This window comes from Hemicordylus capensis, chromosome 17 (assembly GCF_027244095.1).
Source record: "Hemicordylus capensis ecotype Gifberg chromosome 17, rHemCap1.1.pri, whole genome shotgun sequence".
Lineage (NCBI taxonomy): Eukaryota > Metazoa > Chordata > Lepidosauria > Squamata > Cordylidae > Hemicordylus > Hemicordylus capensis.
Window position 1 is genome coordinate 5,890,713 of NC_069673.1, and position 24,234 is coordinate 5,914,946.

Here is a 24,234-nt window from a genome sequence, read left to right on the forward strand (position 1 = left end):
GATTGGACCCTTGGAGAGCTGCTGCCAGTCATTGTAGGCAGGGCTGAGCTAGATGGAGCAATGTTCTGACTTGGTATCAGGCAGCTTCCTATGTTCCTAAGAGGGAGTATAATGGAAAAATACTGTCAAGGTTTCTCCCTGTTGGCTCCTGATGGTTTCCCCCCAGAAATAACCACTTAGAGCCCTGGCAGGATTGCAGATGAAGTAGATGAACTCTCCCCACATTCTGTTCTGCCTTCTGGAGAAAAATGCTATATGTAGACTTTAAAGAATTAGGATACACCAGGGAACATGGCCATCTTCGGTTTCCCCCACCCCCACCCCCCACCCCACACCTCATGGAGGGTAACTTCTGCACAGGGACAGACCCCCTTGGTTGGTTGGTTGGTTGGTTGGTTGGTTGGTTGGTTGGTTGGTTAAGTGCCGTCAAGTCGGTCTTGACTCTTAGCATAGATAGATTCTCTCCAGGATGAGCTGTCTTCAACTTGGCCTTTCAGGTCTCTCAGTGGTGCATTCATCACTGTTGAAACCATCCATCTTGCTGCTGGGCGTCCTCTTCTCTTTCCTTCAACTTTCCCCAGCCTTATGGACTTCTCAAGGTTGCTGCATCTTCGCATAATGTGTCCGAAGTATTACAGTTTGAGCCTGGCCATTTGTGCCTGGAGTGAAAATTCTGGATTGATTTGTTGTATGATCCATTTGTTTGTTTTCCTGGCTGTCCATGATATCCTCCACAATCTTCTCCAGCACCAAAGTTCAAAAGGGCCAATGCTTTTTCTATCTTGCTTCTTCATGGTCCAGCTTTCACATCCATAGAGTGTCACAGGAAAAACCACTGTCCGAACGAGTCTAATCTTTGTAGGTATAGTTCAGACACCCCTAGCTCCTACAAAACAGACATGCTACCTTCTACAATCCCCAGGTCTTCTTCCTAGCTGGGCTCAAGCTTTCCACCATGCAAACTTAGGGAGGAGAGCTGGTTCTGAGGGGACACTCACAGTAGACAAACTTCGTTGGCTTCCCTTGAGAATTGTCAGAGGGGTCTCCTCCCCAGGAGCCCTGAGATTTCCTTCAGATTTCACACTTCTTCAAAATTTCAGTCCCAGTCCTAGGCACAGGTCAGTAGAAAGTATGGTATGGTGCTCACAGAAGCATCCACCGAAATTAGAACTACATCTTCTTTGTGACGGTGACCAGGAGCAAATGTCTTCCCTTGTATCTTGGGAGCACGGACACCCTCCCTCAGTTCCCACTTCCAGCTGTGAAAGTCAAACTTTTCCCTTCTGCTAGCCCTTTCCAGGATGTCTGCAATACTGAGAATGGATGGCGGGGGGTTGCTTTTAATTGAAAAAAGGCGCCAGGCTCCAGGGACACAGGAAAGTCACTGGGAGCATGTGAACAGCAATTTATATTGTCAGTTCAAGTTACAGTCACCCTGACATGCGAAATCTGCAGATGTCAGTTTCTAGATGTGTGACTTTGACACGCCTCATCGAAGTGGGCGAACTTCACCTCTTTTCCAGAGCTTTGGGTTGGGGTCTTCCCAAATGGGACATGTGATGTGGTGGGTTAAATATAGATCCAGGCAGCCCTGCCCTACTGTGCATGCATGTATTCATGCATCCCAAGGTGGTGCCAGATTTTGGGAGGAGAGCTTGTCCTGTGTGAGCATGAATTGCCCCCTTTGCTACACAGGGTCCACCTTGGTTTGCATTAGGATGGAGACTACATGTGAGCGCACTGTAAGATATTTCCCTTGGGGGATGGAGTCATAGCTCACAGACTGTGGCATACATACATGCCTGCAGAAGGTCCCATGCTCAACCCCTGCAGCATCCCCAGGCAGAGAAAGGGGGAGAGACTCCCACCTGAAACCTTAGAGAGCTGCCAGTAGATAGTACTGAACCAAATGGACCAATGGTCTGACTCACTATAAAGCAGCACCTATGTTCCTCAGTCCACACATGCCCTGCGGCACGTCAGAAACAGCTCCGCTCTTCATCAGCACGTGCCCTGAGATACTTCTTGCGCTTCTGATATGGAGCCTTATAGAGAGAAATTTTGCATTTTTCATTTCGATATCACTGCATAAGGGAAGCACAAGTTCTGCTTCCCATTCCTGAGCGGCACAAAATTCGAGGAAAGTTAGGAAAGCGCTCCTGTCTTGAGAAGCGGCCATAGCTCAGTGGTAACACTCAGGGTTGCATGGAGAAGGTGCCAGGTCCAAGCTTTATGGACTAAAAGTTTGTTGCCGGATAAGGCATGTAGTGGGGTGTGTGTGTGTTGTACCAGAAATTATTTTTTAAAAGGTTTTGTAAATTGTGGACGATGCAAGTCATTTAGTGGTACTAGAGAAAGACATGCTGTTCTGGTAGCTCCAGGTCTTAACACTCACATCAGTTTCGGAGGATGAATACAACTGAAGGAAGCCCGGGCGGGTGCGTGGCTGGGGGAGTCAGTCATGTGGCTTGGTTCCGGGGGGGGCAAGGCAGTGGGCCCCCAGACAACTGTCCCCCCTTGCCCTCTTAGAGTTACGCCCCTGGCTCCAAGTCAGTCATGAAGCTGACGTCTGACCAGTCATCTCAATCTAACCTACCACAGAAGGTTGTTGAGAAGGAAAACAGGATAACCATCTGAGCTCCTTGCAGGGAGAAAGACGTAGACCACAAACGGAAAACCCCTTTCAACAGCGGGTCTTCCAGTACTGGTGGCAGCTATCTACACTTCTCCTTTCAAATGAAATGAGCTGCCCAACCAAGGTCACGTCAATTCCAGGAAGCTCTCTTTCCTCCTGCCTTCCCAGGCAAGTGATAGGTTAGCACTTTTTATCTGCAGGTAAATCCTTTCCAGGAGTATTTTGCTGAGTGTAAATGGATCCCACCGACCCCCCCTGCTAATGGTGCATCTCCTCACCTTGAACTGTACCGCTATCCACTTTCATATTCTTTTAAAAATAGGAAACGGTGAGGCTCAGGTGCTTGCCACAAACATGCCCTTGCTGAGCAAACAAGGCTCTGAAATGCCATCCCTAGAATCCCTAGAATCCTCCTCTCCCAGGCTCCTGGAACGATAGCAATGCTAGATGGAAATTCTAAAAAGTTAAGGGAGTAAGATTCCCCCTTTACACCAGTTGATGCAAAATGCCTTCACCATTATATATGAGAGCCAGCATGGTGTAGTGGTTAGAGTGCTGGACTAGGACCGGGGAGACCCAAGTTCAAATCCCCATTCAGCCATGATACTAGCTGGGTGACTCTGGGCCAGTCACTTCTCTCTCAGCCTAACCTACTTCACAGGGTTGTTGTGAGGAGAAACCTAAGTATGTAGTACACTGCTCTGGGCTCCTTGGAGGAAGAGCGGGATATAAAATGTAATTAATAATTAATAATAATAGTTAATAAATCCCTGTTGCGTTGAGGGCATAGCCCTAGGGGTAGGGAATCATTTTGTCATGGTGGCTGTCCAGTTATTCCATACCTCTTCATGTCTGAGGACTTCATTTAGTTATTAATTTGGGGAAAATCACATTAGTCTTATTTTATTATGTCATTGCGTTTATTATGTCATTGCTAATGCTCATCGAACCTGGAGAGGAGAGCTGGTCTTGTGGCAGCAAGCATGACTTGTCCCCTTAGCTAAGCAGGGTCCACCCTGGTTGCATATGAAAGGGAAACTTGATGTGTGAGCATTGTAAGATATTCCCCCCTTTAGGGGATGGAGCCACTCTGGGAAGGGCAGAAGGTTTCACGTTCCCTCCTTGGCAGCACCTCCAAGATAGGGCTGAGACAGACTCCTGCCTGCAACCTTAGGAACATAGGAAGCTGCCATATACTGAGTCAGACCATTGGTCTATCTAGCTCAGGATTGTCTTCACAGACTGGCAGCGGCTTCTCCAAGGTTGCAGGCAGGAGTCTCTCTCTTAGCCCTATCTTGGAGAAGCCAGGGAGGGAACTTGGAACCTTCTGCTCTTCCTTGGAGAAGCCACTGCCAGTCTGTGAAGACAACACTGAGCTAGATAGAGCAACGGTCTGACTCAGTACATGGCAGCTTCCTATGTTCCTATGAACCTCAAGATCATTTACAACAGAGCAAATATAAACCATTAAAAACAATTAAACACGCCAAGCCTGCCCCAAAAGGATGCATTTCCTTGCCCTTCTTATGGGCCACCAAGGAGCCTGAACCTCCCTCATATCTCAGCATGCAGCTCATGCCAAAGTTCGGGGCACCTAACAAGAAGGCCCAACCCTGGCCCCCATGGGAATGGGGCCATGGCTCAGAGGCAGAGCATCTGCTTTGCATGCAGAAGGTCTTGGGCGGAATCCTGGCAGCATCTTCAGGTAGGGCTGGGAAAGAGGCCTGCCTGAAGCCTTGGAGAGCTGCTGCCAGTCTATGTAGATAATACTGAGCTAGATGGACCAAGGGTCTGACTCGGTAGGAAGCTGCTTCCTTCCTATGTTCCTGTGAGTTGCCATGATTGTCCCCAGATGACCTCAATGAGTGCCTGGAGATCATACAGAAGAAGGGCATTCTCTTAGGTAACCCAGACTCAAGCGATTTAGGGCTTTAAAGGTAATCACCAGCCCAGAAATTTATCGGCAGCCATATTACAAGCGTAATATGTTCATTCTGAGTTACCCTGAAGACCAACCTGTCTTGTTATTCATAAATGTGCCTGGCTTCCATTTTTGTAACCATTTCTTTTTTGGCCACCTCCATCACAGTCCTTCAGGAATAGACACGCGACTCTCTTGACAACCCCTGTGGGACAAAATCCAGCCTCTTATGGGTGACCTTAATGGGTCTCCTTGGGGAGGGGGCATTTTCCTCCCCAGCAGCCATTCTCCAGAGTGGGGTTTTGGCCCCAGCTTCTCCTTTCCAGCAAGGAGGAATCACCCTCTTTAAATTTTGCCCAAATTGAATGGGCTCCAGATAAATAATGAATGGGTTACGAATGAGTAATGCATTCATTATTCATTCAGAGCTCTGGTCATTCATTTTGGAGTCAATGAAAAATGAAGCAAACAGACCCCGTCTGGATTATTTTTTATTTGTTCTGCAATGAATGCACACCAAATAGCAGACTTGGGGAGGAAGAAAACCAGACATCCTACATAGTGTCCAGATTGTCAAAGATTCTCAAATTATGGGATGGCCTCGCTAGTAGAACACAGGGCAGTTTAGAGAGGGCATTGCCTTCCAGGGAAAGAGCAGTTAAGTTAAAATGACACTAGACTTCTTATCAGCCATAAAATGGGTTGACAATTTAACCTGTCTTTAGGTTCAAGGCAGAACAACAACAACAACAAAAGGATGCTTCTATGAAGCTGCTACCTGTTGAGTCAGACCATTGGTCCAACGACCTCAGTATTGCCTACACAGACCAGCAGCAGGTCTCTACCCCTATCTTGCGATAGGGGGGGCTCTTCCTGGAGATGCTGGGGATTGAACTTGGGACCTTTTGCTTGCAAGGCGGATGCTCTACCCATGGGCTACATGACCTTGTCCTAATGGACAATTAATGCATAGTTAAACAGTGCAAGATTAATCTCTGGAATTGACTGCCACAGGATGTGGGGATGTCCATTTTCTTGGATAACTTTAAGAGGAGCATAGACACATTCATGGAGAATAGGTCTACCTTAAAAAAATGGATTACAGCTTTTTAAGAACAAAAACAGAAAGAGATAGTAAACAATGATTCACAAATTATTGCCTCATTTTACAAATCTATGTAAATGTTTACAGTAAATTAAACATGTGTGTCGAATCAGAAGATGAATGTGGTTTACTTTCTGATTATTTAGTAAATGCAGACCCATTTAGGATAAATGGACTGCATTTCCTTCCCTTACGTTTATGTAATTGGTTGGTTGGGACAGAGGATAGATCTATCAGCAATTGCTCCTAGTCATAAGAGCTTAAAGGAATCGCTATGCTCAGAGGAAGTATACATTTGAATACCTCTTGTAGGATAGCTAAAGGATAATAAGTAGAAACCTTCCTCAATCATGGGAACCCAGGAAGCTGCCTTATTCTGAGTCAGACCATTATCTATCTAACTCAGTATTGTCTACACTGACTGGCAGCAGCTCTCCAAGGTTTCAGGCAGGGGTCTCTCCCAGCCCTACGTGGAGATGCTGCCAGGGATTGAAGCGGGGGCTTTCTGCATGCAAAGCCGGCGCTCTACCACTGAGCTACAGGATCCCCCGATCCCCCAAGGGGAGTATCTTACAGTGCCCACATGTAGTCTCCCCAAACCAGAGCAGACTCTACTTAGCAAAAGGGACGATTCATGCTCTCTACCACAAGACCAGCTCTCCTCACACTCAAGATAAGCGTCTTCATTTGGGTCATTGGACTGGCTCCATCAGGCACCTGAATGACCCCGTGTCCAGCATGCCCAGTCCTGTATATTCAGAGGCGTTCTTCCCCTTGGACTTGCGGGCCAAGGTCCTTACCCCCTGAGGACTGCCCAAATACTCTTTAGTCTGTCCCGGGGTGCGTAGACTGATGCAGCATGGCTGTTCTTATGTTAAACCTCTCTTTCTTCCGATCACTTATGCATGGAGTGGAGAGAGTGGACAGAGAGAAACTTCTCTCCCTCTCCCGCAACACTAGCACTAGGGGCCAACCCATGAAACTGAAGGCCGGGAATTTTAGGATCAACCAAAGGAGGTACTTTCCCCACACACACAGTGCGCAATTAATCTATGGACTTCTCTGCCACGGGAGGTGGTGATGGCCAGTAGCTTGGATGGCTTTAAAAGGGGCTTGGACCGATTCATGGAGGTCAGGTCTAGCAATGGCTACTAGTCTGGTGGCTACAGGCCACCTCCAGCCTCAGAGGCATGATGCCTCCACATACCAGTTGCAGGGGAGCAACAGCAGGAGAGAGAGCATGCCTTCAGTTCTTGCCCTGGGGCTACTAAGAGGTATCTGGTGGGCCACTGTGGGGAAACAGGAGGCTGCACTAAATGGGCCTTCTTGGGCCTGATCCAGCAGGGCTGTCCTTATGTTCCTGCTCTCACATCATGCACAGTGGATTGGGGCACAGAACCGTAATATAGCTCAACGGGTGCAGAATTAACACCCATGCACCTTCCCCTTTTCCTGATCCAAAGAGCCCAAGAAGAAGAAGAAGAAGAAGAAGCCGCAGTATCTTGGGTAATAGATCCTGATGTCTCCCAGTTTGCAGGCCCAGTGACTATTATCCTGGTCCTGGCAGGCGGAGGCCATTTCCCAGCACAGATTTAACAGCCAGCTCCTTTTCAGTGAGAGCTCATATTTCTCGAGACTTCATTACATTTACAAAATACTTTAAAGTCTTCATTTGCTGGTTCGTGATGCGTCAGTGTCATGAGGAATTACAAAAGGGAGAGACAACGCCGTCATAAAACACCAAGGGTCTGAAAGCATTTTCAGAATCCTTGGAGTTGCACACTCACTCTGGAACATAGGAAGCTGCCTTGTGCTGGGTCGGACCATGGATCCATCTAGCTCAGCATTGTCTACACCAGGGCAGTTCCACTTAGGACCTCCTAAATGATCTTGAGGTTCATAATACAGTGGTCCCTCGACTTACGTTGTTAATCTGTTCCGAATGGACGTTCGTAAGTCGAAATTTTCGTAGGTCGAAAAGCGCACCCACGGAGGTCTGGAAACACTCGTAAGTCGAGGAAACCGCATCTAAAAATTTGTAAGTCGAGGAAGCCAAATCTAAACCGCCAACTACTTCCGGTCTTTTTTGGCGTTCGTAAGTCGAAAACGTTGGTTGTCGAGTAGTTCGTAGGTCGAGGGACTACTGTATACTATGACTGTATTGTCTGAAATATTGCTGAAAAGCTCCAGTCTGATGGATGGAGGAGTGGGAGGTATTTGCGGGGTTGCTGCTGCTGCTATCCTTTTTTACTCCTGGAGTAATCCCTGGTGGGCTTGTGGTACCCTGAATTTCACCCTTCCTGAATTCCTTTAACTAGGAAAAGTTCTGAACTCAGTTCCAGAACTGGAACGTGCACAATCTGACTCCGTTTTCAACTCATTCCATTCATATTTCTTAAAAAAGAAATATGCCATGTTTAATGATAACTTAATATGTGACGGAAAAGAATTATAACAAAGAGTGGGGGGAAACGTGAGGCTGAATATTATCTTGGAACTTATTGTTCCAGGACATTATACAAAGAGCCCATTTCTCCAACGGAATCATCAGTCTGTTTCCTAAAATAGTTTCTGGAAAAATAAGTGAATTTGGTTAATAAGGCTATGTCTGAGATCTTTTAAAAGCCATTTGACAAAAAGACGGTGCTCTGGCTTTTGTCCAATTTAGAGAGATAACAAATCTTTGCCACCATTAATAGATTTAGTACCCAAGTCCAAGTCTGCAAAATCCAAGTCTAGATTTAGTACCCAAGTCCAAGTCTCTCATCCTTAAGGTAACACAATAACATTGTATTTATTTTGCTGCTGCTACTATTTAAGGTGTTTTATATATAACATTTTAGGTTAAAAACCCCACTGAGTGATTAATTTAAAAAGCAGCTAAGAATAACCATAAAAACACACACAGAGAAGCAGGATACAATTCAAAATAATTTTTAAAACCTGGGTAAATAAAGTGATCTTTTGTGGTGCTGAATGGGTATTAAACACAAATATCATTCTCATGATAATGAATAGGTTAGGAGAGCCTGTAGAATCCAAGGGAAAGAATTGTGTTATGCAAGGACAAGGCAATGGAGTGGAATCAGGAATATTAATAGTTTAATGAAATAGATATTATGTACTGAGAGGCAAGTGCAGACTGCTTCTCTGTGCTCTTGCTACTGGTTGTTTGTTCGCCCCGTCTCTCCTCCCAGGTTGGAATATAAGTATCTAAAGCCCCATTCAAACGCGGGCCTGGATCAAGGAATGGGTTAACCAAAAACACCACAGAGCTGTCCTTCCCTAGTTCAGGAATTCTGTGTGCTCCGGTGCTAAGTAGCAGCGGGGTTGAAGGGCTATTCCTCCTAGGGTCAGAAGGAGTTCTGGGTCAGAAGGAGTTCTTTGACCCAGATGCTGCGTCACTCAGGATCATTGCTGGTGCCTCCAACTTCAACTCGCACACAAGCAGAAAATGGGAGTGTGCAAGTCAGATCATGGGTCCATCTAGCTCAGTATTGTCTACATTGACTGGCAGTGGCTTCTCCAAGGTTGCAGGCAGGAGTCTCTCCCAGCCCTACCTGGAGATGCGGCCAAGAATTTAACCTGGGACCTTCTGCATGAAAGCAGATGCTCTACCACTGAGCTACGGCTACATCTTACAACAGACAATGCACAAATGCGGTCTCCCATCCAAATGCAAACCAGAGCAGACCTTGCTTAGCAAAGGGAACAATTCATGCTCAGTACCACAAGACCAGCTCTCCTATTATAATGTGCACATATGCACACAATAATTGTGATTTTTTTTTGTTTGACTTCACAATTTCTTGCCAGTTCCCCACCCCAACCCCAGGCACACAAACACTCTTGTGCACTGATAAAAACTCACATCACAAGAATCTTATTTGAACAGTATAGACAATTGTATCAACATTTCTTTTGTTGCCACGTGTTATCAACGGAAGGATCAATGGTGTGGCAGAAGAGGGAAACATCAACGCACAGAAGGTTGTAGCTGAACAGGCATGCTCAGCATTTTGTAAAAAAACCTTGAAATTTCTAAGGCAGTGATTCCACTTGGGTAACAAAATCAGGTGCTTTAGTCATCCAAAATGCAGAAAAAAATCTAGATGGGAGCTGCACAACTGTTATCTAGCGCATGCACAGTATGCATTCCTTTGACTAGTCTCTCCATCTGCCTCTATACCAACTCCACTGCTGTTGGGGTCTTGTGGTAGCAAGTATGACTTGTCCCTTAGCTAAGCAGGTTCTGCCCTGGTTGCATTTGAATGGGAGACTAAATGTGAGCTCACTGTAAGATAACAGGATCGCTTTGGGAAGAGCCTCTACATGCTTGCATGCAGAAGGTTCCAATTTCCCTCCCTGGCATCTCTAGATAGTGCTAAGAGACACTCCAGCCTGCAGCCTTGGAGAAGATGCTGCCAGTCTGGGTAGACAATACTGAGCTAGATGGACCGATGGTCTGACTCATTATATGGCAGATTCCTATGTTCTTATGAATGGGAGACTACATATGAGGACTGTAAGATATCAGGGTCACTTTGGGAAGAGCCTCTGCATGTTTGCATGCAGAAGGTTCCAATTTCCCTCCCTGGCATCTCCAAGATAGGGCTGACTCCTGCCTGCAACCTTGGAGAAGACGCTGCCAGTCTGGGTAGACAGTACTGAGCTAGATGGACCAAGGGTATGACTCGGTGTGAGGCAGCTCCCTATGTTCCCAGGTTGATCCTTTCAGAAACATCTCTATTTTAAACTCTGTGGTTTGCTCAAATCTTGAAATCTCCAGTCCTGGTTTGGAAATAGATCACCTCTTGCACCTCTTTGGGGACCTATCGCAACGTGTTAGGAACAGAGAGTATTGTAGAAAATCCATCCTTTGGATCTCTGGTCTCAGGAGATTATTACACATTTAATGGATGGCACTTAAGTGCTTAATCGTTGGACACGGTGCCCTTCACAAGCACAGGAACAGACTGTTCTTTTTGACAGACAAAAATCTCCTTTCTTTCTCCCCTTCTCCACACTGTTTTATAGTTGCGTCCGTCATAGACACAAATAAATCTTATGGAGATTTAACTAAAGGTTTATTCAGAAAGAACTTCATTCCATCCTTCTCCTTTCCCTCCCCTTTCCTGCCTGACTCCACCCCTCTACACTACAGGACCCCCACTGGGACACTTACTAGATAGAATACAACACGCACCCTCCATTAACTTCCAAGGTTCCAGGGAAGGTCACTCCATTACATCACCAACTGCACCTCAGTAGACAAGATATGATCCTCAAACTTCAGGCAAGGACCCCCAGCCAATAAGCATCCTTTGCGGGGGAAAGAAAAAAAGAACCTGAGCGGGAAAGCGGGCAGAAGAGAATTCTTACATGCCCACTCTCCCTTTCTAGTTTATTTGACTGCTCCTTCGGCTCATTCATTTGTTTACAGTATGGAATGGTTAGTCGTCCTGGTTTGCTAATTGTTTGGCTGCTTTCATGGTTGTTGAATCATACTTTGCTTGTGTGTACTGCTTTGGAGGGTTCAGATCGCTCCTTATGTGTTGGCGTCTTGTCCTCACAAGGGCCCTGCAAGTTATTGATTTATTTAAAATATTTACAGTGAAGGTATGCCTTTGTTATTCTCCCCCTACGGAAGTTGAAGAGCTGAGGCTAAGAGGGAGGGACGGCCCCAGGCCACCTAGTGTTTCCTAGCAAGAACTCGGAGAGGATTTCTCGAAATGATGGACCTGGCTCAGTTTGCCAGGTGTGGGGAAACACTTCCCCAGTAGTGCTCTTCCTGTAGGAACAAGGGCAGATGTGAAGAAAACATGGTCTTAATTAGGTAATTAAGAAGAATAGCATTGTGGCAGTGTTCCTACAGCAGGAACCAAAGACAGTAGCTGTAGCAGCCGAGACTGTCCTTAGGGCATGGCAAGGAGGGACCACCCTCCATACTCCTGAACAGGTGATGGCATATTCGGAAATGTCTGGCATATGTGATACTCCACCCTCTATCAAATATAGTCATGTTACAACCCATTTCTATGCATGTGTGTATTTCGTTTCACTCGTGGTCCTTGTCTGAATGCTCTGGCCCTGGGATCCCTTGGTTCTTTATGGCTGAAGGTTAAAGGTGAAGAGCTCGTCTTGCAATAGCAAGCATGAATTGTCCCATTTGCTAAGCAGAGTTCGTCTTGGTCTGCATTTGGGTGGCAGACTATACGTGAGCACTGTCTTCTGTGAGATATGCCCCTTTGGGGATGGGGCAGTAGCTCAGTGGCAGAGCATCTGCTTTGCATGCAGAAGGCCCCAGGTTCAATCCCTGGCAGCATCTCCAGGTAGGGCTGGGAGAGACTCCTTCCTGCAATCTTGGAGAAGCCGTCGCCAGCCAGTATAGACCATCCTGAGCTAGATGGACCAAGGTTCTGGCTCGGTGTGTAAGGCTGCTTCCGATGTTCCTTAGATATTATGCAGCTCAAGTCTGGTAAGACGATTCCTACAGCCCCCTCTGGTGGGTGGGGAACTGCTGTGGCACCCTTTTTCCTATGGGGGAGGAGGCAGAAAGAGCTGGATCCAACTTGCTTGTGGTGGCTCCTCTTGGCCTGTTGCCAGTAGCCATTTCATCGTGTTTATCTTTACAAGAATCCTCCGTTACCGGGGTGGGAATAGCCAAGTCCGTTTACTGCAGCACTTTGGCACAAGCTGGGCGGAAATCGTTTTAGCAATGTTTTGCCCTGGACAAAGTGCATTTACACTGAAGCTTCTGTCCTCACTTCCAAGCAGTCAGTGACAGACATTTTTCATTTACAGGCAAACAGGCTGATGAATTCCTATCTGTAACTGTTCCTTCCTGGGTGCGTCTACTTCGGGTACATACATCTTCCTTTTGTTTTATGATAATGGGATGAGGACTGAGAAGGGCCATCTCCACTTAATACCCATGGCAGGCTTCCTGTGATTTCATGGAAACTCTAAAGGGCTGGTGTTCAAGAGTCTCATTGAGAATGAAGGGGCCCAGAGGGCAGAGAGCTGGTCTTGGGGTGATGAGCATGAATTGCCCCTTTTGCTAAGCAGGGTCCATCCTAGCTTGCATGTGGATGGGTGTCTACAGATGAGCACCATCTGCTTATAAGATGTGGGGATGGAGCCTTCGTAGCTCTGGTAGAGCATCTGCTTGCATGGGGTAGGTCCCAGGTTCAATCCCTGGCAGCATCTGAAGTTAGGGCTGAGAGAGACTTCTGCCTGAAATAGTGAGCAAAGTGGGCCAGTATCTAGCCAGATTTGATATAAGGTAGCTTCCTGTGTTACTATCCCCAGTCTGACTCCAGCGATAGGATTCCGTAGTCCCTGGCGGTGAGGACAAAGTCGAACAAGATTGTCTGAAGAGTCTTTAAGCACCACTGAGCTTTGTGACTGAATGAGAAGTTGAACCCGGCTCTCTCTGGCCCTGGTGCGGCCCTCCAAAACAATGGCATCTTCTCTCATAGCCTGACATTCTAAATATCTGGATGTTCTAACCCCTTGTGCACAGCAACTGTAATTAGTCTACCAATGTTTTGCTTAGAAAGCCAGCTTAGCCAAACATAGAAACAAATAAATAAGTCATTAAGTTAAGTTCCCGGCCTGTTCACCAACCAGCTCGAGTGGGAAAGGTTGAGATATTTGATCTCATCTTGTTCCAGCTCCAAGAGGGAGCTTTTGTCTAAATTTGGCAGCAGTCCTGAAGCCACTTAATGCGGATGGCTTAATTGTGGCGTCAACAGGACAACTCGTGAGTAAGTGGTTTGAGGGCTGCGAGCTCGGGCCTTCCTCCATGCCAGCATTAAGTCATCTCTGTGCTACTGGAGTCATTAGAGCTTCTAAAAAAAGATAATAATAGAATTAAAGGACTTGGAAACTCAAGGTTAGTACATTTCCTGTCATTCCTTCCTCCCTTCCCATCCAGCAAAAGGGTCTCTCTACATCCTCCTTTTCTTCACTTCAGAAGCTTGCTCATTTGAAAACCGCAGGTCGCTCCTCATCCATCTTGACTTGGAAGTCAACAGAATTGCTTCTCTAAAGGTACTTCATGGAGAAACTGCTTAATCAACCTCTGCCTGGAGCTTGCCCCATTAAGTCCCTGGAGATGGATTGCTTTCACAAACTGGGACAAGCCAAAGCTTTGAGAGATTTAACAAATCTGTAGCCCCAGACACTAGACTGGCTACTGGGAAGTTTGGACCCCTAGGAAAGCAGGCCAAGGATTCGGGCGTCAAGGATTCGGGCATCAAGGATTCAGGCATGAAACCTGACTCTTTTATCCTAAATACCGAGTTCTATTGTCGGCAGCTCTGCCATCCCTGCTAATATTCTCAATATTAACACACTGTGTTTGAAGTTGACTTGTAAAGCCTTGGGACATCTAGCTCAGTATGGCTTTTAGACAGGAGTCTTTCCCAGCCCTACCTGGAGATGCTGCCAGGGAGTGAACCTGAGACCTTCTGCATGCACAGCAGATGTTCTACCACTGAATTATGGCCCTGTGGTGTTTTTGGTTAATCCATTCCTTGATCCAGGCCAGCTTTCGAATGGGGCTTTAGTTAATTTTACTCCAGCCCAGGAGTAGAGGCAGGGTTAACAAGCAGCCAGCAGCAAGAGCACTGAAGGCAGACTGCACTTGCCTGTCTGTAAATAGTATCTATTCCATTAAACTGTTAATATTCCTGATTCGATTCCACTGCCTTGTCCTTGGCGTGCCACAGCTCTTTCCTTTGTATTCTACAGGCCCCCTTCCCCATCTTCCGTCCACTATAAAAGTTAAGGTGGGCTACTTCTAGGCCGTCTCCCGTCTAGGTGTTGGCCAGATCCAGACCGGCTTATTTTCAGCAAGGGCACTACACCAAATGCCTTCAGGCCATATTCTGAGATCAGCCTGTAATCCTGCATGTTTCAAGATACGAGCAAGGTGGCTCGGAGAGGGCTGGATTTCCCATCCACCTCTGGTGCAGGATCTACGGTGCATTAGTAAAAAGGCGAGGGGGGGCCATGCCGTTTGAGCTGGGGACGTTGCCTGGGCTGGATCACTCTGCAGATAGCAAATTAAACCTCTTTACTTATTTAGCAGCACTCTGTCTTCCTTAAGCCTTCATTTCCTCTGATATCATCACTCCAGCCTACACGGGGAAGCTCATTCTTGCCTTTCCTAAGGACACCACTGTTCCTGCGGCTTTTAACCGCTCTGGGCATGTTCAGGCATGTCTGTGGATATTTTTAGAGGCCAGAGAAGGAGGGTGGGAGGGACAGACACCATATCCCAGTCGAGGCCCCCAAATCTCCTGTGTGCGAGGAAGTTTGACATCAATTTATTCTTTCAAAAGATCAGTTTATATACAAGAGACTTTGATTACGGTTTTGCTCAGCAAAACTCCAGCTGCTGGTAGGGGGAAAAAAGGTTCAAAAATCAGAAGATGAACAAATAAGGTTTCCTACCATGTCAACCCTCCCCAACACACACACACACACACACACACACACACACACACACACACACACACACAGCTAGTTTTAAAGTCTTTCCCCCTCCTCTCGTAAGGGGATTAACAAAGCCAGAGATCTTTCAAGACCTCACCCTGGAGTTTCTCGGACATAGGACTAGCAAACCTGAAGACAGAAACAACACATTTTTTTGGTTGACGTTCAGCTGCTGCCCGTGTGTGAAACACAGCTGACCCCATCACTCTGGGATGCCTTTGATGTGCTCACTTGTTTGGGTGCTTTTCCAACCACCTTTCTTCACCATCTCACCTCCTGTTTCAAAAGGAGATCGCCAGATCCCAGGATCGCCGCAGGCTGAGCCTAGAGCTGCTTCAAAATGCAGGAATCTTTACCATTGGGCAGATTTCAAGGACTCAGGGGCGCACTGCTGTTCACTGGTCCCACCTCACAGGAACATAGGAAGCAGCCTCAGGCTACCTTATACCCAGTCAGACCCTGGTCCATCGAGCTCAGTATTGTCTGCATGGACTGGCAGCAGCTCTCCAAGGTTTCATAGGAAGCTGCCATATACAGAGTCAGACCATAGGTCCATCTAGGTGAGTATTGTCTTCACAGACTGGCAGCGGCTTCTCCCAGGTTGCAGGCAGGAATCTCTCTCGGCCCTACCTTGGAGATGCTGCCAGGGAGGGAACTTGGGACCTAGATGCTCTTCCCAGAACGGCTCCATCCCCTGAGGGGAAGATCTGACAGTGCTCACACTTCTAGACTCCCTTTCATATGCAACCAGGGCGGACCCTGCTTAGCTAAGGGGACAAGTCATGCTTGCTACCACCACCAGACCAGCTCTCCTCTCGCATTCAAGCAGGCGTATTCCACAGCTCTCTGGAGAGGCCATCAGGGTCTGGACCTGGACCTTCAGCATGCAAGCAGGTGCTCTACCACTGAGATATGGTCTCGGCCCTGCTGTGCCCTTCGCTTTCATGCGGCGACAGTGGTGGCAGAGTGATTTTGTGGAAGGCAGGTTGCCAAAGGGCCTCTGGAACCCATCATAAGGGACGTGACCACAGCAGCAGCCACCAGAAAGACACCCTGATAGGTTGAAAAGGGACAGTTGCTCTTTCTGTTGGAAATTCTCTGTGGTGAGAGAATCCCTTTCTCATTATAGCATTGTGCACAGAGGCACAACACAGCGGTAGTTTAGTTAGGCATGTGTGTTTGCTGAGAGTAAAGTAACTTGGAGCCAATTCATAGTTGCAAATCAATATAAAAGGCATTTATTAAGGAACTCCATTCTAGATAGGAAAGTGAGGATTTAGGATCTCTAATCTAACTATCTAGCTGGATGCAGATGGATTCTGCATCCTCTCTGCACATATGGTGCAGGGAGAGGAACTTGCCATGTTGCAAGGTAGGCGGCCAGGTAGGAGAAGAGGGAGAGAGAGGAAGGAAGTCCCTGAGATTAGCAATCTACACATCAAAGGGATAGCATCAGAGCAGTGGAGAAGGGATGACAAATGTCTTGACCCTCTAGCCCTCTGACTTACTAGTCTGTCCTCCACTGTCTGAGGCAAAGAGACAGCGCAAAGTCCTTTAACTTCCAAAACTTTCCCTGCTGAATAGAAGAGAGACACTGAGGCTGTTCTCACGAGCAACTAAGCCTGGGCGTGGCTGCCCATGAGAACCACCGGGATCCACACAGATCCTGGCAGTGCCTCAGGGCCAAACCCTGCGCCAAAGCCCGGCTCTTAGCTGAGGTTAAGGGTACAAACATGCCCGTAACCCGGCTGCTGGGATCGTGTGTCAGCCCGAGCTGCTTGCAGCTCGCACTGACACAGAGGCAGGTTCCTAGAGCGCCCGTCCCCTGGTGGAATTTCCCAGTGCACTGTGCTCAGCCTGCGGTGCACTGTGGGATACCCAGAGGCTGGGGCAACGGGTCCCAGCCTCCGAGCTATGCACTGTGCTGCACGGAGATTTGGGGATTGTGTGGGGGCACGGAGCTCTCTCCCACCAAGCAAACAATTATCATCTGGGGTGGTGGTGGGGAGGTAAGGGCCACACGCCCTCCTGGTAGGTCATGCAAGTGGCCCCATTGCCTCTTTGCCCAGTGAGTTGGGGTGACTCCCTGACTGAGTGCCACAAGAGGATCGGAAGATGGTTCCCTGTTCCAAAAGGAGTCACAGTCTTAAAAGAAGCACAAGGGAGACTCCAGGTTGCTGTGCTGGATCTGGATAGGGGCAGTTGCTCTCCTCCTCCTAAATAGAAGAGAGACACCACTTTGAAAGGTACCTCTTGGCCCAGTTAGTACAGGGGGTGGTTTCCCAGACCGTGTGCCTCAAGAGGGCCTGAAGATGGTCTCCTGTCCCAATGGGGCTCTCAGTCTTCAACCAACCAAACAGGACACTAACAAGAGTAAGTGGAGGGGATCCTGCAGTGGGGTAAATAAGGACCGTTGCTGTGCCCTTCCTAAATATAAGAGAGTCATCACTTGGAAAGGTGTTCCTTTGCTCAGTTAGGAAGGGTCCTGTAAGCCCCTCGACTGGTAGACCGATGTGATGAAGCAGACACAGTTGACCACCTCAGTAGGGGACTAGGCCTAGGTGGTCTCCTTTCTGCCTAGATCCCAGGAACTTGCCACAGGTGCTTAACCCTTGGTGATGAGTCTGTGGCTCCCAGTGATTCAACAGAGGGGTACGTGCATAACCGTGAGATGCCAATGCATTGCATCTGTAGATCATAGCTGCTGCTCATGCAGCAGCACTGACTGCCCCCGTTATACAGAGGCAACATACCCCTGCTAACTTGGCAAAGAGGCACCTTTTAACGTGGTGATTCTCTTTACTGAGCAGGGGGAGAGTAACTGGCCCTATCCACCCCCCAGCACAGTACTTCCAGTGACTGTGGCTGGTGTCTGTCTTATGTTTCTTTTTGAGATGGTGAGCCCTTTGGGGACAGAGGACCATCTTATTTATTTATTATTTCTCTGTGTGAACCGCCCTGAGCCATTTTTTGGAAGGGCGGTATAGAAATCGAATAAATAAATAAATAAATATAAAATAAACATCTGGCAACCTGCGCTCTACCATTGGCCCCGCTGCGAGAAAAATGTACTCTTTGCGTGTGGGATCTTTGCACGTACAACTCATATGTTGAGCAAATGAGGAGAAGAACATTGCTGTTCATGGTGTTAGGTCTGCATGTACACACACGCACACTCAGGCACAGATGTTGGATCTGTTTCGTAGGGCTTCATCTCTAGAGGCTGACATAATCTGAGTCCTCTGAGCAAGGCCAGGCTTCCTTGTAGCTCTGCGAAACCAGCTCAGCGTTCCCTGCGCCTTCGTTCTGAAGAGCGATTGACTGCAAGGCAAAGGCACACAAGAACCTGAGAGCCAGCAAGGCAGGTAGCATCATCACTAAGGTTAAGATGAAAGTGCTCAAGGGAACCAGTGGTCCGGCCCAGTATAAGGCAGATTTGTCGTTGTTTATGTAGTATCATGGTTTGCTTTGGCGACGTTCCCACCTACCTCGTTCTGAAGCTGGGGATGAATTTTGGGTAGGGAATGCTTTTACCCCTGCTAACTGGGCAAAGAGGCACCTTTTTAACATGGTGATTCTCTTTATTGAGCAGTGGGAGGGTAACTGGCCCTATCCAAGCACAGTACATCCAGTGACTGTTGTTGGTGTCTACCTTATGTTTCTTTTTGAGAGTGTGAGCCCTTTGGGGACAGGGATCCATCTTATTTATTTATTATTTATCTATGTAAACTGCTTTGGAACCTTTTGTTGAACCTTTTGTTGTTATAAATAGTTTATTTATTTATTTATTTATTACACCTCGATACCCCCCCAATCTCTGGGCGGTTCACAATGATAAAACAGTTAAAAACACACATAAAAACAATTAAAAACTAACAATTTAAAAGTCAATCACAGAATTAAAAACCTATTAAAAAACTGAAAAAGCCTGAGTAAAAAGATGGGTTTTTAAGTATTTTTTAAAAATTGTCAGAGATAGGGAGGATCGAATCTCAATAGGGAGCACATTCCATAGTCCCAGGGCAGCAACCGAGAAGGCCCGTCTCCGTGTGGCCACCAGACGAACTGGCGGCAACCGGAGATGGACGACCGCAATGGACGGTGGAGCTCATAATGAAGAAGACATTCTCTTAAATACCTAGGGCCTAAGTCGTTTAGGGCTTTATAAGTTATAACTAGCACTTTGTATTTTGCCCGGAAACCAATAGGCAGCCAGTGTAACTCCATCAGCAGAGGTGTAACGTGGTCTCTCCGAGATGACCCAGAGACCAACCTGGCTGCCGCATTCTGAACCAACTGAAGTTTCCAGACTACGTACAAAGGCAACCCCACGTGGACCGCATTACAAAAGTCCTGAAAGTTGTTGTTGTTGTTGTTGTCCTCCTACCCAGCTGGGGCTTGACAGATGATCAAGCTCCCCACCTTGTTTTTATCTAACACACAAGTGTGCCCAGCGCCCAAAAGTGGGTGGAACTTGTCTCGTATTCAGTATATGGTGGTGTGAACATAACATAAGACAAAACCATAACCATAACATAAACATAACATACAAAACCTCCCTTTTAAAAAAAACACTCTTAAGACCGATCTCTCTTTTTTAAGGCTTTCTGCTGTTTTGTTTGTAATTATTTAATTTTTAACTAAGTTGTAATTCTGACTTTTATTTTTGCTGTGTTTTAATTGCGGGTGCACTGCCTGGAGATTCCTATGTCAGGCAGCTTATAAATATGATAGGTAGGTAGGTAGGTAAGTAGGAAGGTAGGTAGGTAGGTAGATAGAAGCAACGTATGGCATAAGATAAAAATCCTGAATACACACACACACACACACACACACACACACACACACACACACACACACGACACCTATGCCCAGTTTTATCCATGCTTCTAAATCAGTTACTACAGGCAATTCGGGCAGACTTAGCTGGAAGGCCCCTTATGGCCCAGATTATAAATGAAGCATCCCACACCTAGTAAAGATAAGATGGAATTTTTCTTTACCAAGCTTAAAAAAACAAAAAAAACAGGAGTTTTTTACTCTTGAGAGTGCTAAAAGAATTCAAAGTATTCTTATTATTCTCCAGATAAAGTAGGAAAGGCTGCCATCTCGGCAGGGGACGTTGTCATTGGCTGTCACCATGTTTTAAGATAAAAGGATGTTTTGTCCATTGTCACCACACTCCATAAGTTATTAAACCACTTTGTGATGGACAAATGACCAGACATCTTCCATTTAGGACTGGTAACAAATTTAGCAGCTATAACACGAAGACTTTTTCGTCTTCTTTTTTGTCGTCTTCTCCTTTGTCATTGTCATCTTCTTCTTTGTTTTAATTTTTTTTATTTATCATTGTAAACTACTTTGTGGCTTTGACCAATAAGTGGCATAAAGACTTTAAAAATGAGAGCCAATATAAAACAAATTTTTCAGCTTTATTCTTCCATTGTGTACCCAGCCATGATGAAGAGCACCTCCTCATCTGAATAGTCCCCCCAGTATTTAAAAGACAAATAGAGCCAACTTCTCACTTGTTCTGTTTCTCATTCTGAAGAACTGATGTTTTTACTAAGGACAGCTTGCAAAAATTCCTAGATGGAAATTCCACTTCCATATAGGATTAACTTAAAATCCATATGCCGATGATCAAGTGTGATAATTCCCAGAAAGGTGGGTTTTGTTGTTGTTGGCTATGTGTACACACAAAGAAAAGAACCATGCACACAATCATCGAATGGGAAGCCTGCACATAAGGTTCACGTTGATTCAATCCCATGTAGGTGCTACTGGTTAGTAACTAAATGATTGTATTTGGCCATAATAAGGCACCACAGCTCAATAGCACAAGGTCCTTGGTACAGTCTCTAGCAACCCTATAAAGAGATTGGAGAGCAGGTGATGCAAAACACCCATGCCTGGAAAGCCACTGTAAGTTAGAATACACAATAGTCAGCTGGTTGTTCCAATGGCCTGACTCGTTATCATGGCAGGAGGGCAGAAAACCTGTTTTGCATGCCGAAGCTCCACAGGTCAGTCTCTGGTATCTCCATATCAAGTTTGGAAAGAACCCTGCCTGGAGCCTGGTAATACCTGTAGATAGTACCTGATCCAGCTCCCACCTCCCACATGATCACTATTTCCTCCTCCTACCTTGAGCTTTGAGTTTGCATGACTGCCAATTGGGAGTAGATCCGGCTCTTCTACTCTGACTGAGCACTTCTCAGGGCTCAGGGGAGCCATGTTCGCCCCTCTCCGGCGGCCCCTCAGAGTGAGTGAGATAATGAAGAATATAGGGAATGGTGGAGCTGGGAGGCCCTCAGGAGCTGGGGGGTGCCGGGTTCTTTCAACCCGTCTGCTCAGTTATAGCTACACCCTTGTCTCCAACCCTCTTTAGGGTCGTATGAACTAGCCCAGGGCTGCAGAAATCCACTAGTCTACTAGTCTGTGGCGAGTGAAAAATTATGCCTGACGAGTGAAAGAAGTCCTGACGAGCAACATAGCTTGACAAGTAAAATATTTTGTCTGGCTGATAGACTGAGCCAACATTTCTTCACCCTGAACAAGCCTGTTATGCAGAGATTGCAAACATTGTGCATAGACAGTACAGACGAAGCAGTATACTTTGCATGCAAAAGGCCCCACATTCAATCCTTGGAATCTCCAGATTAGATAAAGCCGGGAGAGACCCCTGTCTGAAACCCCAGATAACTGCTGCCAGTGAGAGTAGGCAGTAGTGAGCTAGATGGGCCAAGCGTCTGACTCATCGTGAGGCAGCTGTTGTAGTATATATGTCCTGTCACAGCTGGATGTCTCACAGCCTTAAAATATCAGTCCAAGGACACTATATGCAGGCACTCCCTGAGTTACAAACACCCTTGCTTTCAAACAAAGCTCCATAATGTGGTGTTTTGGGTTCATCCGTTCCTTGATCCAGGCCAGCTTTTGAATGGGGCTTTAGTTACTGTTATTCCAGTCCTGGAGTTGAGGCGGGGCTAACAACCAGCCAGCAGCAAGAGCACTGAAGGCAGACTGCACTTGCCTCTCTGTACATAGTCTCATTAAACTATTAATATTCCTGATTCCACTCCACTGCCTTGTCCTTGAATACCACAACTCTTTCCCTTGGAGTCTACACGTAACATATTACATTAAGAAAGTACCCAACTTGTAAATGCCAACCTGAACATTCAAACAAGTCGTCGCTCTTGGGAACTATATATATCCAAGTTAGGAACATCCAATTTACCGATGAATGTTTGGAACACAACCCATTCATAAGTTGGGGACTTCCTGAATATAGATTTGTTCAGACCAGAGGTCTTGACAATAGGATCTCAAAATCTTCATAGTCCGTGGTTATAAAACAATCCACCACACAGAGAGAACAAAATTGGGGATGTGTGTTCTGTTGGCAAGGTACGTAAAAGCTAGGTTTTTCAGTTATGAAACGGAATCTTTTGCATTGTCCTCTGTCAAGAATCTGTTGTAGATATTTTATTTCCTGATTGACAGAGCAATTCAAAAAATAACGGGGTGAATCTTTTACTCCTCTTTATCCAATACTCTATTACCAAACATTAAAATGAAAGGAGTATTTCAATCAGGACACTCTTAAGACCACAGAGAACAGTTGCTGGAACTGTAAAATCTTTGTTTTTTTAAAGTAAGAACACCACTTTTCAACAACAACAAAATCACAAAACCTTTTGCACAACCAAAAGCAGTTTTCTTTATTTAGGAAGGTTTCATTGCGTTTTTCACTCAGTGTCTCTCCTGTTTGGGACATTGATTGGAACAACAGATGATGTTATTTAACAAATGAACAAGGGAATAATCAGGAGTGGGAAAGGGTATAACTAAAAGTTGCGTTGGCGTACATGCATAAAGCAATCCAACTGGAAATATATATGTTCTGATCAATAAACTCTACTCTTATTCATTTAGCATGGGTTATTTATCACCATATTTTAACAACAACAGCAGCAACAACAACAAATGTTTCCAAGTCATTTCAGACAATAAATAAATTAGTGCGGTGGCTATAGTTTTGGATTTAGACCAGGGAAACCTACTTCAAACCCTGACTAGGTGTCTGAGTGCCAGTCACAGTTTCTCAGCCTTAAGCTGCCTCACAGGATTGTTGTGAAAGAAGCGGTGGAGGAGGGGGGCATGTGTACTGTCTGCAGTATGTTCCCTGTAAGAAATTACCTTTTAGACCTGGTGGTGTCACCCACAGTGATTCTGCAGAGACACATTATGGGAGGAGAGCTGGTCTTGTGGTAGCAAGCAAGAATTGTCTCCTTTGCTAAGCAGGGTCTGCCCTGGTTTGCATTTGAAGGGGAGACATGTGAGCACTGTAAGATATTCCCTTTAGGGGATGGGGCTGCTCTGGGAAGAGCATCTGCCTGCTTGTATGGAGAAAGTCCCAAGTTCCCTCCCTGGCAGCATCTCCAAGACAGGGCTGAGCAGAGGCGTAACTAGGGAAAACGGCGCCCGGGGCAAGCATTGAAATGGCGCCCCCCCGCGCCCCCCGCACCCCCCCAACATACTACATTATACTTAGGTTTTTCCTCACAAGCGCCCGCCGCCGCCAAGCCAGGCCACTGACTGGCCGCCAGGCGCCAGCAAAGCAATGGGGGGACGTGGGCGGCGTGGAAGGGACCGCTCGTGGGGGAGGGGGCGCCGATGCGCTCCCTTGACTGCTGCAGCGCTGCTGCACTGAGCAGGAAACATTTGTATTAAAAAAAAATTAAAACAAATTTAAAACAAATTTTTGTCATGGCGGCGCCCCCCATGTGACCAGAAAAGATGGTGCCCGGGGCACGTGCCCCCCCTGCCCCCCCCATAGTTACGCCTCTGGGGCTGAGAGAGACTCCTGCCTGCAACCTTAGAGAAGCTGCTGCCAGTTTGGGTAGACCGTGCTCAGCTGGACGGACTAATGGTCTGACTCGGTAGAAGGCAGCTTCCTATGTTCCACATTTGTCATTTTGCTGAGAGAGTCTCTCAGTGTAGTCATTTCTCTTTAGCCTGTGCAATATTCAGCTTTGAAGGGTCCAAGCTGAATTATGT